Below are 15026 nucleotides of genomic sequence, written 5' to 3'. Positions count from 1 at the left end.
CATGCTCTGTGTGTCTTACTAACTGACAAAAGTATAAGTCTATATATATCTAAAATATAAGTTTATATAAATAGATCCATATGTGACATATACCAGTCTATAAAAATGGAGATAAGAGTAAGAGGAAGAATTAAAAAACTATAGACGGTACCACAAATAAGAGGATAATACACAATCTCAGGTAAGTGATATGCAAAAACTAATGTACTTATCATTATAAAGTGCATTATTTTATATATATAAGGTGCATTATTTATTAAAAGGTGCATTATTTATTGAAAGTGCATTGTTTTTTCTATTATGCAATGGACAATTCCATCATGAAAAGGAGTAGTTCATAACTAATAAATCATTCCAGGTAAGTAAATATAAAAAAGTGCAAATGCAAAGCTTATAAGCCAACATGATAAAGTGCATTACATCTCATTCAAATGTGTCTCAGTGCTTAAAATGTGGATTTTTTTTTTTATTCATTAATAAATGCTAGAATGTCCAGGTCAGTATTTAACCCCCCCCTTTTATGTGTCTGAAATTTAAAGATCCACTCTGTCTCTTTCTTCGCCAAAAGCTGTATCAAGTCTCCACCTCTCCAATGGGGTGCGGCAAGATCTATTCCTATCACCCTAAAATCAGCCAAGGAAAAATCCTTACAAGTGTTACAGTGTTTGGGAACACTGTGTTTTAGGCTATTGTTGCGTATACCCCCGAGGTGTTCGAGGCCTCTAACTTTCAGCTCCCTTGTGGTCCGTCCGATGTACTGGATCCCACAACTGCATTCTAAGAGGTAGATGACGTTCTTAGACCCAGTAGCGTACCTAGCGGGGGGCGGTCCGCACCGGGTGCCGCTCATCAGGGGGGTGCCAACTTGCCGACACCCCTCCAGAGACGGACAGCAATGTCCGCCGCTGGAGGAGAAGGCTCGCAAGGGAGCGGTATCGGAGGTCTTTAACAGACCCGGGAGCCGGGGGTCTGTTAAAGACCTCCGATACCGCTCACTCGCGATCTGCGCGGCAACTGCTGCTGTGCGCCGGGGTTTGTTAGATCCCGGCGCACAACACTGAAGCCGCGCCCACCGCCGTCCGTGCCCTCTGAACCAGGAAGAAGACAGAAGAAGAGGAGCGAAGAGAAAGAAAAGGAGCTGACTGCTGTAAGAAGAAAAGAGGAAAGGTAGGAAATCATTCAGTTAGAGTGAGAGTGGATTGGTAAGTGTGGATTGGTAAATGTGGATTGGTATGTGTGGAATCTGTGGATTGGTATGTGTGGAATCTGTGGATTGGTATGTGTATTGGTAAATGTGGATTGGTAAGTGTGAAATCTGTGGATTGGTAAACGTGGATTGGTATGTGTGGAATCTGTGGATTGGTATGTGTGGATTGGTAAGTGTGGATTGGTAAATGTGGATTGGTATGTGTGAATTGTTAAGTGTGGATTGGTATGTGTGGAATCTGTGGATTGGTAAGTGTGGATTGGTATGTGTGGAATCTGTGGATTGGTATGTGTGGAATCTGTGGATTGGTATGTGTGGATTGGTATGTGTGGAATCTGTGGATTGGTGTGTGTGGTATGTGTGGGATCTGTGGATTGGTATGTGTGGAATCTGTGGATTGGTATGTGTGGCATCTGGAATGGTAAGTGTGGATTGGTAAATGTGTGAGAGTGATGGGTGTTATGCTGTACCATTTCCAATGTCTTTTTCATTATATAATTATGCACTCTCACACATTTACCAATCCACACTTACCAATCCACACTTACCATGCTGTTCCATACAGTGGCAGAGCTGGGAGACAGAGGCCTTGCACCCCCACACCAGGACTTCTGAAAGGTAAGTGAACTTCAAAGGGGGGAGAGGGTAGATAGTTAGGGGGGGTAGATAGGGAGAAGGGAGTGAGATGGGGGGGATAGGGGGTAGATAGGGAGAAGGAAGTGAGAAGGGCTAGATAGGGCAGAAGGGGTGAGAATGTGTAGATAGGGAGAAAGGAAGGTAGCAAGAATATTGAAATAAAGAGTCAGAATGAGAGCGAATGGATTAATGTGTGGATGAATTGTGTGAATGAGTGAGAGATTTAAGGGATTTGTGAGAATGCATCAATGAATATGTGTAAATAATTTGTGTGAAAGAATAAATTATTGTGTGAATGAAAGTGAATTAGTGAGTGACTGTAAAAGTGTTTGTGTTAATCATAGGTGTATAGTTGATTTGTCAAAAAGGCAAAGATGGTATAAGCAGGGTGTTTATGGGACAAAGATGGCACAGGTAGCGTGTTTATGAGACAAAGATGGCGTACACTCGGCTGTTTGGGAACAATGCTGACTCATGCTGGGCTGTTTGGGGGCAAATATGGCACGTCCTATGTGTGTGTAATTTGGGTGCTGGTCAGGTTCTATGTGGGCAATGTGGACGCCGTTTTTTTTGGAGGGTTATTAAAGAAAGCACTAATATATGTTCAGTAAATGTTATTTAAACGTGTTTATTTTACTTATAAATTATTAATTTATTTTTTCAGATTTCTTGTTGTTTACAGTTTACAAATTGGTTCAATAAATATTCTTGCCAACATAATTTTGTAGATGTCTTTACATTTTGGGGGGGGGTGCCACTTACAGGATCCGCCCCGGGTGCCAAATACTCTAGCTACGCCCCTGCTTAGACCCACAGTGAATAAAATGCCTAATGTTATATTCTTTCTTGGTGATAGAGCATTTGAACTTAGTGATTTTTTTTATCTTGTTTTAAACACGTCCTACAAAGCTTGCATCTCCCGCATCTGTAAAACCCTGGATTTTTCTTTTTAAGAAAGGAGTTATCTTCCTTTATGGTTTCCGTCACTAGGGGCAGAACGCTCGGGGCCAGAATTGATTTCAAACTTTCAACCTTCTTATAAATTATATTCGGTTTTTCTGGGAGGTGATTTTTTAAGACGTTATCTTGGTGCAAAATAGGCCAGCATTTTTTTATTGCCTTTTTAATTTCAAACGCCTTATCATTATATTTTGTTAAGAGCGCAAAATCGAACGTTTTCTTAGATTTATGTTCCCTTTCTCCCAGAAAAAAATCCCTCTTTTTCTTTATTGTACAATCCAGGTGTTTTTGTAAAAGCTCTTTCTCTCTAATAATTTCTCTCTAAATTTATCCATTAATAATCCGCTTTGAGTTAAAAAAATCATTGTCCTTAGTGCAATTCCTGCGGATATGTGCGAATTGTCCTTTAGGGACATTCTGCAACCAGTGTGGGGGATGGCAGCTGGCGTAGTCAATATACCGTATTTGCTCGATTATAAGACGAGGTTTTTTTCAGAGCAAATGCTCTGAAAAATACCCCTTGTCTTCTAATCGGGGTCGTCTTCTAATCAGACCTCCAAATAGAGGTCTGATTAGGAGACTAAGATCCAGATCCCCCGCACCGCTGCAGGGGACCTGGATCCTCCTGTCTCACCCCCCCCCATCACACACACACTTACCGGTGCTTCCTGCTGTGTTGCCGGGGCAGCGGGTTGACGTCCACGCGATCCGCGCAGACAACGTCCGCTGCAGCCGGAAGGAGGTGTGGCTAGCAGCGGGGGTTGTCTGCGTCCTTCGCGTAGACCTTCCCCGGCTGTCAGAGACCAGAGTTCCCCGCACCGGTGCGGGGAACTCTGATCTCTGACCCCTGACAGCCGGGGAAAGTATACGCGACGGACGCATACAAACCCCCGCTGCCAACTCCACCTCCTTGCGGCTGCAGCGGAAGGCGACGTCAACCCGCTACCCCGACTGGAAGCACCGGTAAGAGAGGGCTGAGGGGGGAGAGAGGGGGATGAGAGAGGGGAAGGGGGGGAGCGAGAGAGAGTGTGTGTGTGTGTGTGTTAAATGGGGGTATGTTAAATGGGGGTATAGGGTGTGTGTGTGTGTGTTAAATGGGGGCATAGGGCATTTCTGGAGTGGCGTTAAGGGGGCATTTAATAGAGCACTCTGCCTCCTGAAATGCCTTATACCTCCCTATATGCCATTCTGCCCCATAATATGCCTTTTAACCCCCTAAATGCCAGAGTGGCATATAGGGGTATAAGGCATTTCTGGAGGCAGAGTGCTCTATACAATGCCTTTTAACTCCCTTAATGCCACTCTGCCTCCTGAAATGCCTTATACCTCCCTATATGCCACTCTGCCCCATAATATGCATTTTAACCCCCTAAATGCCAGAATGGGATATAGGGGTATAAGGCATTTCTGGAGGCAGAGTGGCACATAGGGGGTCAAAAGGCATACCATGGGGCACAGTGGCATATAGAGGGTTAAAAGGCATATCATGGGCCACAGTGCCATATTGGGGTGGCAAGCCTGGGGGCAGATGTGCGTAACTGGGGGACAGGTTGGAAAATACAAGGAAATAAAAACAAAAAAAAATATTTTTCTCAATCATAGCTTTTATTAAAAAAATAGTTTACATGAATTAACATTTACTGGTAAAACTTTTTTCCTTTGGGGTCGTCTTATATTCAGGCTTTTTCTTTTTTTCCTAATTTAATATTCAGATTTTGGGGGGTCGTCTTATAATCAGGGTCGTCTTATAATCGAGCAAATACGGTAACTATTACCATCTGTTGGTTTAAGGAACGTTTTGGATTTTATCATGTCCTCCTCTATATAGAGTGTAAGATCTAGAAAATTAATTTCTTGAGGGTGAATGCATGATGAAAATTTTAAATTGTATTGGTTGTCATTTATAAAGTCTAAAAACTTATTGAGATCCTCTGGTGTCCCTTTCCATATAATCAGTACATCATCAATGTAGCGTCGCCAGAGGACCAGACCAGTCTATATGAACATTTTCTTATACACAAAAAAGTGAATCTGTTTAAATCACCGTAAATATACATACATATATATATATATATATATATATATATATATATATATATATATATATATATATATATATATATATATATATATATATATATATATATATATATATATATATATATAAAATATCCTTAATCTAAAACGATATGTTATATAATCTGTATATTACAAGAATTAGTGAAATTAGAATCCTGAAAAGCAATATGGTACATTGAGACTTGTACGGTATATTTAACTGTTTAGTTCATCCATACTTCTGACTTCTCTTTCAAACATGCCTATGGCTAGAAGAAAATGCACAATGTATTTAATTTTGTGATCACAGGTGCCATTCAAAGTAGCAATCTTTCTCATGGAGGACATAGATGTAATATTTGTACTTAAACTAATTAACGTCAATCTTGCTTGTGATAATCTACAACAGTGATGGCGAACCTATGACACGCCATTTGGGGTGACACGCGCAGGATTTCATGCGATTCATCCTCGGCTCCTGCACGGCCGCCGAGGATGAAAGAATCTGTGCTGGAGGAACGGGGGGGGGGCGGGACGTGCAGTAGCGTACCTGGGGGGGGGGCGGTCCGCACCGGGTGCCGCTCATCAGGGGGCACCCCTCCAGAGACGGACAGTAATGTCCGCCGCTGGAGGAGCAGGCTCGCAAGGGAGCGGTATCGGAGGTCTTTAACAGACCACCGGCTCCCTTGAGTGATTTTAAGCCGGTTCAAGGATCTCCCTTGAACCCGGCTTAAAATCACTCAAGGGAGCCGGAGGTCTGTTGAAGACCTCCGATACCGCTCCCTTGCGATCCGCGCGGCAACAGCTGTTGTGCGCCGGGGTTTGTTGTCAGATCCCGGCGCACAACACTGAAGCCGCGCCCACCGCTGTCCGTGCCCTCTGAACCCCGTACCCTCGGAAGAAGACAGAAGAACTGAAGAAGAAGAGGAGCGAAGAGCAGGAAAAGGAGCTGTAAGGAGAAAAGAGGAAAGGTAGGAAAGCATACAGTGAGACTGGATTGGTATGTGTGTGGATTGGTATGTATGTGTGGATTGGGGTATATGTGTGGATTGGTGTATGTGTGTGGATTGGTGTATGTGTGTGGATTGGTGTATGTGTGTGGATTGGTGTATATGTGTGTGGATTGGTGTATGTGTGTGTGGATTGGTGTATGTGTGTGTGGATTGGTGTATGTGTGTGTGGATTGGGGTATGTGTGTGGATTGGGGTATGTGTGTGGATTGGTATGTGTGTGGATTGGTATGTGTGTGGATTGGTGTATGTGTGTGGATTGGTGTATGTGTGTGGATTGGTGTATGTGTGTAGATTGGTTTATGTGTGTGGATTGGTGTATGCGTGTGGATTGGTGTATGCGTGTGGATTGGTAAATGCGGTTTGGTAAGTGTGTGAGAGTGATGGGTGTTATGCTGTACCATTTTTGTAGTTTAAACTATAAATTGCGCAAAATTATGTTTTTTTGTCGAAGTGACACACCATGCGAGTTATGCTCGATTTTTTGCCGATTTTTGACACACCACGCCAAAAAGGTTGCCCATCACTGATCTACAATCATCTGCCTCTAACTCATACCGGACCCATTCATAAATCAAAAGCATCTTGCTTAATTATATATTATTACACCTTCACAGTGTAATATGGAAATAATTTCATATAGTGCCTATTTCAGGGAATGTTCTAATACTTATATGACTGTAATTACACACCATTTGTACCAGCATTACAAAAAAACAGCTCTATAAAAACAGATGGTTTCATCTAGTTTCCGTAATTGTTTTGACATGAATTTATGTAACTATGCTTGTAACTAATGCTTCTAGAGTGTTTATTTATTTATTTATTTTTTTACTTAGACCAAACATATTTTAGTCGATTGCCGGTAGGGGATTTCTCATGAATGATCCACAAAATCACATCTCATTATCTGATATTTATGCGTATCTGCTTCCTCTGCTGAAAATATCACATTGCAAGACCTTACGGCAACCATTTCATGATCTGAAGGAGAGTGACTATTAGTTTACAACATCAGTAATGAGACCCTAGAGATTGAGGAACGGTGGTGGAATGGGTCAGAATATAATGCCGAGGGATGTCTTAATCTAGCTTTTTTCTACAAATATTTCCTTTAGCCACTAGCTCAAATGTTCTGTCCGTTCATGTGTCCAGCTCACAGTAATCTCCCAAACAAAATTACAGGTATGCACAATGCAGTCTATTTTCCTGCTGTGTTATTACTTATTTGTATTATTACTGGAGCCTGATATTGTGCATTATATGCATTGCTATTTTACACCCAACTGGTGCTTTTGCTTCCAGTATGTTATGGTTGATATGCCTGCTTGACTGGAGGTGACTCAATTATGTGTCTCTTTAAATAATGAGAAGTCAAGGTTTCCATGAGGACCGGTATTGGAGAATCTGAGGACAGCTGATTTAGAAAGTTCCCAGGTATGCTCATGTAGTGCACCCTGTGCAACCAGCAGGATAAGGGGCAGGGGCTGGCCCGAGTAATGGCTGCTCGCACTGTGTGCTAATGGAAAGTCTTTGGACAAGGTAAGGCTGTGGAGGATGTTTTCACGTGAGTATGTATTTGTAAGTGGGTCCAAAGGACCGAATAGAAGAGGAATTGTGAAGTTTTAGTTATACCCACTGTAAAAAGAGTAATTAACCATTTCACTGGCTGAGTGCTCAATAATTCTGGTAAACAAATGTTACATCTCTGTATCACATTAGAGATACAGCATTTAAATATCCTTAAGGAACCCAAGAAAAAGTGGTAGAATATTTTGTTAAGAATAGCCAAAATGTGTGGTACCTGGACAGCAAAGATGATGGGGAAAAAGCAATGGGGAAAAAGATTGCTCAGAGCAATGTATACACCCTTGGTCTTTTTATGAGGGTCAATGGCTCTTTAGGAACCAAACCCATTGGTTCACCTTTCTTTCTTATATGCCCACTTTTCTATGAGCTCAGAATCATTGGTTTCCCTAAGGAAAGTCTCCAGACGAGCATATCTGGGAACTCTCTGGGTTTCATCTGGAGACTTGGGGTGAAGCACTGTTTCCCTGGATCAGGAAACCCCGGGTCACAGGAGCAGCAATGCGGTACGCCCCACATCATGCCCACTTCTCCTGCATGTTGATGGGATCCACCAATGACATCGGTGGGGCAGGTGATGTCAGGAAGGCCTTCCTACCCGCATCCTGCAAGGTGGGCTCTGGGCAGTCGGAGCCAGAGAGTTCCCAGGTGTGCGGATAAGATAAGGCTGCAGATGCATGAGAATATTTTAATGTGAGTGTGTAAGCGCTAGTTTTACTGGGCCTGTCCCAATCCAAATTGTTTGCCTTACAAAATCCTGCCCTCCATAACATCAAAGCTGAACAACATTTATTCGACCCATCTAGTATGCTTTTTTGCCCATAACAGAAAGGTTCAAACCTTAATCAGCACTCGGCCTGGTCTTGATTCAAAATAACTATATGCCTATCCGATCCATGTTTAAATTCCCTCACTGTCTTAGCATACATAGTGCTGAGCCTCTGCTTCTTTATTTAGCATACATTGGAACATTAGGGTCCTGGTACCCAGAGCCCTCTTTGTGGGATGCAGGTTGGCGGTGCTGCTGATGTTGGTGAGCAGTCCTGTTGACTTGGTGGGCAGTCCTGTTGACATCACTGGGTGGTCCAGCTGGCAGCATGGGTGGGGCTAGCCACACGCCATTGTTGAAGTGGGCAGGTAGTGGGGCATGCTGCAACACCGCTCCCATGACCCCAAGCTTCCCTGTAGTGACCCAGGGTACTGGAGAAGCTGCACTTTTGTGTATTAGCCCCTTCCACTTCCATTTACCTACCACCCTCTAAGTAGGAAATAATATATTTGAACTAAAAGTAATTAATCCCTTTTATGATTTTGAAATAATTACTCATACACATCAATGTTGGGGACAATCAAAACTTTATTATATAATAAAAAAAAAACATTGTATGGGTAGGGGCAAGGGGACAGAGAAGGAGCTACCTCTGGACTCACAAAGAGTCATTCTTCAGCTCGGAGGAGAGGAAAACCCCCATTTTTAGGAGGAAACCTCTGGGGAACCATGGCTGGAAGAACTACCCTTCCCTCTGGGCACTAAGAGGTTAACTCTGACTACATTAAAACAAAAAAACAACAAACAAAAAAAATAATTATAAATTGTGTTCATCGATCATAAGATGTTGTATATATAATTAAAAAAAAAAAAATTCACACGCTTCATGTGCTTCGCAGATCTCTTGCTGGAACGCTGACACTCTGCAAATCTCTTTGCCGGGTAGCCGACACTCTGCAGTTCGCTTTGCCAGGAAGACAGCTGTCTTGGGATGGACCTTCAAAATGGCACTCGGTGGGGAAAACCAGTGTAATACCTGAAGCTTCAATTATGATGTCACAACGATAGCCGACAGAAGAGGTTCCATCCACCACGCAACACGTTTAACCCTTCCACTGCCAGAGTACTGTATGCCACTCACAGCTTTATTTATATAAAAAAATGTGAACAACACAAGATGTCATCCTGCTCGTTATTTTTACATTTTCTTTACCCTGAAATGTTATTATTTAAAGGAAAAATTGTGCTGTAATTATTGAAACCATGAGTACTATTTTTCTTTTAATGTGAGGTGCTGTGATGCTTGACATATGAGAGAGGAGAAACTGAACCTGAAAGGACAGCCTCCGTATTGCCTAAAGTCTCTTTCCTTCCGTTTTGCATCCCTTTCTGTGCACCGTTACTAGACACACTGCAGTCTGTTTAACGCCCGATCCTACTCGGTACACTACTGAGCACTCACGACACCGAAGTGAAGCCCTCCGGCCACCAGGTGTCGCCAGATAAGGACACTCACCTCCTCCTGTTCTTCTGCTTCTCCCACCCCCGTTGCTATAGACCGGCAGTTTGTTTACTTCCGGTCGCAGATCCCTGACAGACGAGCGACCTTCCGCTGCTTTAGGCAAGCGGGCTGTCAATGAGTTTACACCAGTTGTCCGGCTGTCGGCACTGCACATATAAATCACTCTGCGTACCTCAGTAAATTACTGCGATGGCGGCCGGGGAGGAAGAGGATCTGGTACCCGGTGAGTGATGACATGTCCCACAAGTGCTTGCAGTGTGTATTTGTAGCCGTGGGTTTAAAAGGTTCAGGTATTCCACGGGGTTTACGATTTACTCTCCAATTCATCATTCTTTGGGATCCCTAATCGCTTCTTCCACCTAATATCAGTCCCTTCTCATGGACTTCATATTATGATGCATTGTACATCACACATTACTTCGTCACTCACCTGCACAGTGTACACAGAAGACACTATTTTTCCCATTTATTACACATTCGTGTCCTAAGGATTTGTTAACTTTATTGGCTTAATATTGATAAGGAATGACATTATGTATGATGCACACATCATGCTGTCATTCGTTCTCTGGCATACACACACACACACACACACACACACAATATATATATATATATATATATATATATATATAATATATATAATATAAGTGTATATATAGATGCACAGAGGATGCTGCCTAGTTTATTAGGTGTGTGTCAGTATAGCTACACATGGTTTGCAGTGATTTGTTCTAGGTACCTTCTTACCATTTGCCCGTCTTTCCTGGCATAAAACTCAGACTTTAATAAATTGTTGATCTCGTCTTAGATTAAGGATATCTTAATGCCCATCCCATTATCTTAATCATGCGTGGAAATTTTTCTTTTGCCTTATTGTAGATGCATCACCTAACTTGTCTATATTCGGATATAAATGCAAACTTTTTATTAAATTATTTAGTATTTGTTTCATCTATAGCAAAGGACAGGTTGCTGGTATGCTCGGTAATTTATCTCCAGAACGCCAGTTAAATACTTTTCGCACCGGTGCTTTAACACATAACTCTTGGTTATAGCCCTGGCAATACTGTGTAGCTTTAGTGCATCCACTAAGAGACTCTAGTTCTATTTGTGAACAAAATAAAACTAAGAATCTAAATTAATGAATGGAAGTAATGTTTTTGCATTCTAAATGATGTTATACCTTTTTAACCAAAAAAAACCCAAACTTCAAAATGTGTAGTGCTATGGCTCAAAATTTAAAATATATATATTTTTAAATTTCTGTTAATTTTACTTGTAGTTAAGGAAAATAATAATTGAAAAAAAAACGTTCTTATGCCAGATGATGGGGTATAAAATTCCCTGATTTTAATTCAATCTGGGATCTTCAGATTATGTTACAAAGATTAAAGCTCTAAAATCGTCGTGTTTAGTCTCCATCTTCAATTAGTCCAGTCTATATGAACATTCTCTTATACACAAAAAAGTGAATCTGTTTAAATCACTGTAAATATACATATATATATATATATATAAATATATAAGATATCCTTAATCTAAAACGATATGTTATATAGGGCTGCAACTAACGATTATTTTAATAATCGATTAGTTGGCTGATTATTTTGTCGATTAATCGATTAATCGGATAAAAAAAATACATTATTTTAAATTGAAGAAAAATTGCAATAAAAAACGTACAATTTACACTTTCATCTCTTTATTGCAATGGCCTCTCTCTATTCACCTTCTTATTTTACTGACATAATAATAAATGCTACAAGAACCCAAACACAGTGTTTCTCAAACTAGGTTTTAATACAAAGTTATTAGTAAATATTAATTCATATGTTAACTATTTTTCATATTTAATAAAAACTGAGAAAAAAGCCTTGTTTAAATTTTTTTATTTACCAAACTGCCCCCAGTTATGCACATCTGACCCCCAGCTTGCCACTCTGCCCCCATATATGCCTTATACCTCTTATATGCCAGATTCCACTGTGCCCCCTGATATGCCACTGTGCCCCTGATATGCCTTATACTCCTTATATGCCAGTGATATGCAACTGAGCCCCCTGATATACCTTTTGCCCCAGATGTGTTTTATGCCCCCCTGATATGCCTAATATCGATATGTCTTATACCCCCTATATGCCACCCTCCCCCCTCCCATACTCCACTCTGCCTCCTGTGAACCTCCGTTTCTGACAAGACACTAGGGAGCCGGGTAGAGAGGCAGAGTGGCGTATGAGAGGGGGAGGAGCCAGAGTGGTGTATTGGAGGGTGGCTCCCATACACCCCTCTGACTCCTCCCCACTCCCATACACCGCTCTGCCTCTCTACCCGGCACCGTTACTGACAGGCACTTTCCCTGCAGCTTCATAGAAGCCACAGTGTAAGTGAAGGGCAGTAACGGAGGATGATTCTCTGTCAGCCGGTGGGGGTCTGCATCGCACAGACAGACTCCGTTACTCATCTTCACTTACACTGAGGCTTCTCTGAAGCTGCAGGGAAAGTGCCTGTCAGTAACAGTGCCGGGTAGAGAGGCAGAGCAGTGTATGGGAGGGGGGAGGAGGCAGATGGGAGGGGGAGAGAGACGGAAGTGAGAGACCGGCCGACAGTGAGGGGAATCCAGGTCTCCTGCAGCGTTACGGGGGATCTGGATTCCGGTGTTATAATCCGATCTCTGTTTGAGATCGGATTATTATAAGGAGAGGAGTTTTTCATAGCATTTGCTCTGAAAAAAACCTTTTTATAATCGATAAAAATCGATCCGATTAATCGATAATTATCGATTAGTTGTTTCAGCCCTAATGTTATATAATCTGTATATTACAAGAATTAGTGAAATTAGAATCCTGAAAAGCAATATGGTACATTGAGACTTGTACGGTATATTTAACTGTTTAGTTGATCCATACTTCTGACTTCTCTTTCAAACATCCAACAGCAAATAGTGGAGCGCATATACATGGGGGAACAAAAAAGAAAATACTAATAGTGTAATACGTAAAATAAACGATATATTAATGAGGTGTAAGATCGACTCACAAATGGGCTGGATATATGAAGCTCATCAAACGGACTCTGAATACACTTGATGTATAATAAGTCTTGAAAGCTGTAAAACCAAGGAGAACCAAGATGGTGCAATATCTTTAAGCCGCAAAACGAATAAATAAAAATTGCACTTACAAAGATGAAGTAGCACAACTCAAAGAGTAATGTGCACAAGCTAAATCAATTGGATATTCCGGTAGACAGCTATAAACTTCCAACTTTATTAGTCTCGATGCGTTTCGCCGATAGCACGTCGGCTTCTTCAGGAGACAATAAACAAATAATAAAATCAAACTCAATAAAACCAAATAAAATCAAAGTAAAATGTTATTGGAGTCCGTAGTCCATATTATATGGGTGCTTCCGGGTACGTCACAACGTTGTATCCGTAGAGGGCCGAGTCTCGTCGTTATCCCGTCTTTGTACGTCATGACGCCACTACGTCCCTGTACGTCTCCACAGGAACCCTCATTCGCCGTTATGATCTCCGTGGACGGCGAACACAGTCAATGTGCACTTGCAAGTCAAAGGAGGAAGAATACAGCCATAGCTCGCTTAGAGGTCCCGGGACGAAGCATACTTAAAACAGAACGGACATATTTCCCTTTTGCATCCCACAAATAAAAAAGACTTGAATAAGAAACATGCTCTGTGTGTCTTACTAACTGACAAAAGCATAAGTCTATATATATCTAAAATATAAGTTTATATAAATAGATCCATATGTGACATATACCAGTCTATAAAAATGGAGATAAGAGTAAGAGGAAGAATTAAAAAACTATAGACGGTACCACAAATAAGAGGATAATACACAATCTCAGGTAAGTGATATGTGAGAAAGTGCAAAAACTAATGTACTTATCATTATAAAGTGCATTATTTTATATATATAAGGTGCATTATTTATTAAAAGGTGCATTATTTATTGAAAGTGCATTGTTTTTTCTATTATGCAATGGACAATTCCATCATGAAAAGGAGTAGTTCATAACTAATAAATCATTCCAGGTAAGTAAATATAAAAAAGTGCAAATGCAAAGCTTATAAGCCAACATGATAAAGTGCATTACATCTCATTCAAATGTGTCTCAGTGCTTAAAATGTGGATTTTTTTTTTTATTCATTAATAAATGCTAGAATGTCCAGGTCAGTATTTAACCCCCCCCCCTTTTATGTGTCTGAAATTTAAAGATCCACTCTGTCTCTTTCTTCGCCAAAAGCTGTATCAAGTCTCCACCTCTCCAATGGGGTGCGGCAAGATCTATTCCTATCACCCTAAAATCAGCCAAGGAAAAATCCTTACAAGTGTTACAGTGTTTGGGAACACTGTGTTTTAGGCTATTGTTGCGTATACCCCCGAGGTGTTCGAGGCCTCTAACTTTCAGCTCCCTTGTGGTCCGTCCGATGTACTGGATCCCACAACTGCATTCTAAGAGGTAGATGACGTTCTTAGACCCAGTAGCGTACCTAGCGGGGGGCGGGGGGGCGGTCCGCACCGGGTGCCGCTCATCAGGGGGGTGCCAACTTGCCGGCACCCCTCCAGAGACGGACAGCAATGTCCGCCGCTGGAGGAGAAGGCTCGCAAGGGAGCGGTATCGGAGGTCTTTAACAGACCTCCGGGAGCCGGGGGTCTGTTAAAGACCTCCGATACCGCTCACTCGCGATCTGCGCGGCAACTGCTGCTGTGCGCCGGGGTTTGTTAGATCCCGGCGCACAACACTGAAGCCGCGCCCACCGCCGTCCGTGCCCTCTGAACCAGGAAGAAGACAGAAGAAGAGGAGCGAAGAGAAAGAAAAGGAGCTGACTGCTGTAAGAAGAAAAGAGGAAAGGTAGGAAATCATTCAGTTAGAGTGAGAGTGGATTGGTAAGTGTGGATTGGTATGTGTGGAATCTGTGGATTGGTATGTGTGGAATCTGTGGATTGGTATGTGTATTGGTAAATGTGGATTGGTAAGTGTGAAATCTGTGGATTGGTAAACGTGGATTGGTATGTGTGGATTGGTATGTGTGGAATCTGTGGATTGGTATGTGTGGATTGGTATGTGTGGAATCTGTGGATTGGTAAGTGTGGGTTGGTATGTGTGGAATCTGTGGATTGGTATGTGTGGAATCTGTGGATTGGTATGTGTGGATTGGTAAGTGTGGATTGGTAAATGTGGATTGGTATGTGTGAATTGTTAAGTGTGGATTGGTATGTGTGGAATCTGTGGATTGGTAAGTGTGGAT

General features: G+C 41.9%; 1 long non-coding RNA gene across 1 annotated transcript; it reads left to right on the top strand.

The window, feature by feature from the left end:
• The first annotated feature begins 9934 nt into the window (after positions 1-9934).
• LOC128474993 (uncharacterized) lies at positions 9935-13440 on the top strand. The gene is made up of 2 exons (XR_008346423.1): positions 9935-9972; positions 13260-13440. It is a non-coding gene; the product is annotated as an uncharacterized LOC128474993 (long non-coding RNA).
• Positions 13441-15026: the final 1586 nt, after the last annotated feature.

This window comes from Spea bombifrons, chromosome 2, assembly GCF_027358695.1.
Source record: "Spea bombifrons isolate aSpeBom1 chromosome 2, aSpeBom1.2.pri, whole genome shotgun sequence".
Classification (NCBI taxonomy): Eukaryota; Metazoa; Chordata; class Amphibia; order Anura; family Pelobatidae; genus Spea; species Spea bombifrons.
This window is presented reverse-complemented; position numbering and strand designations above follow the sequence as displayed.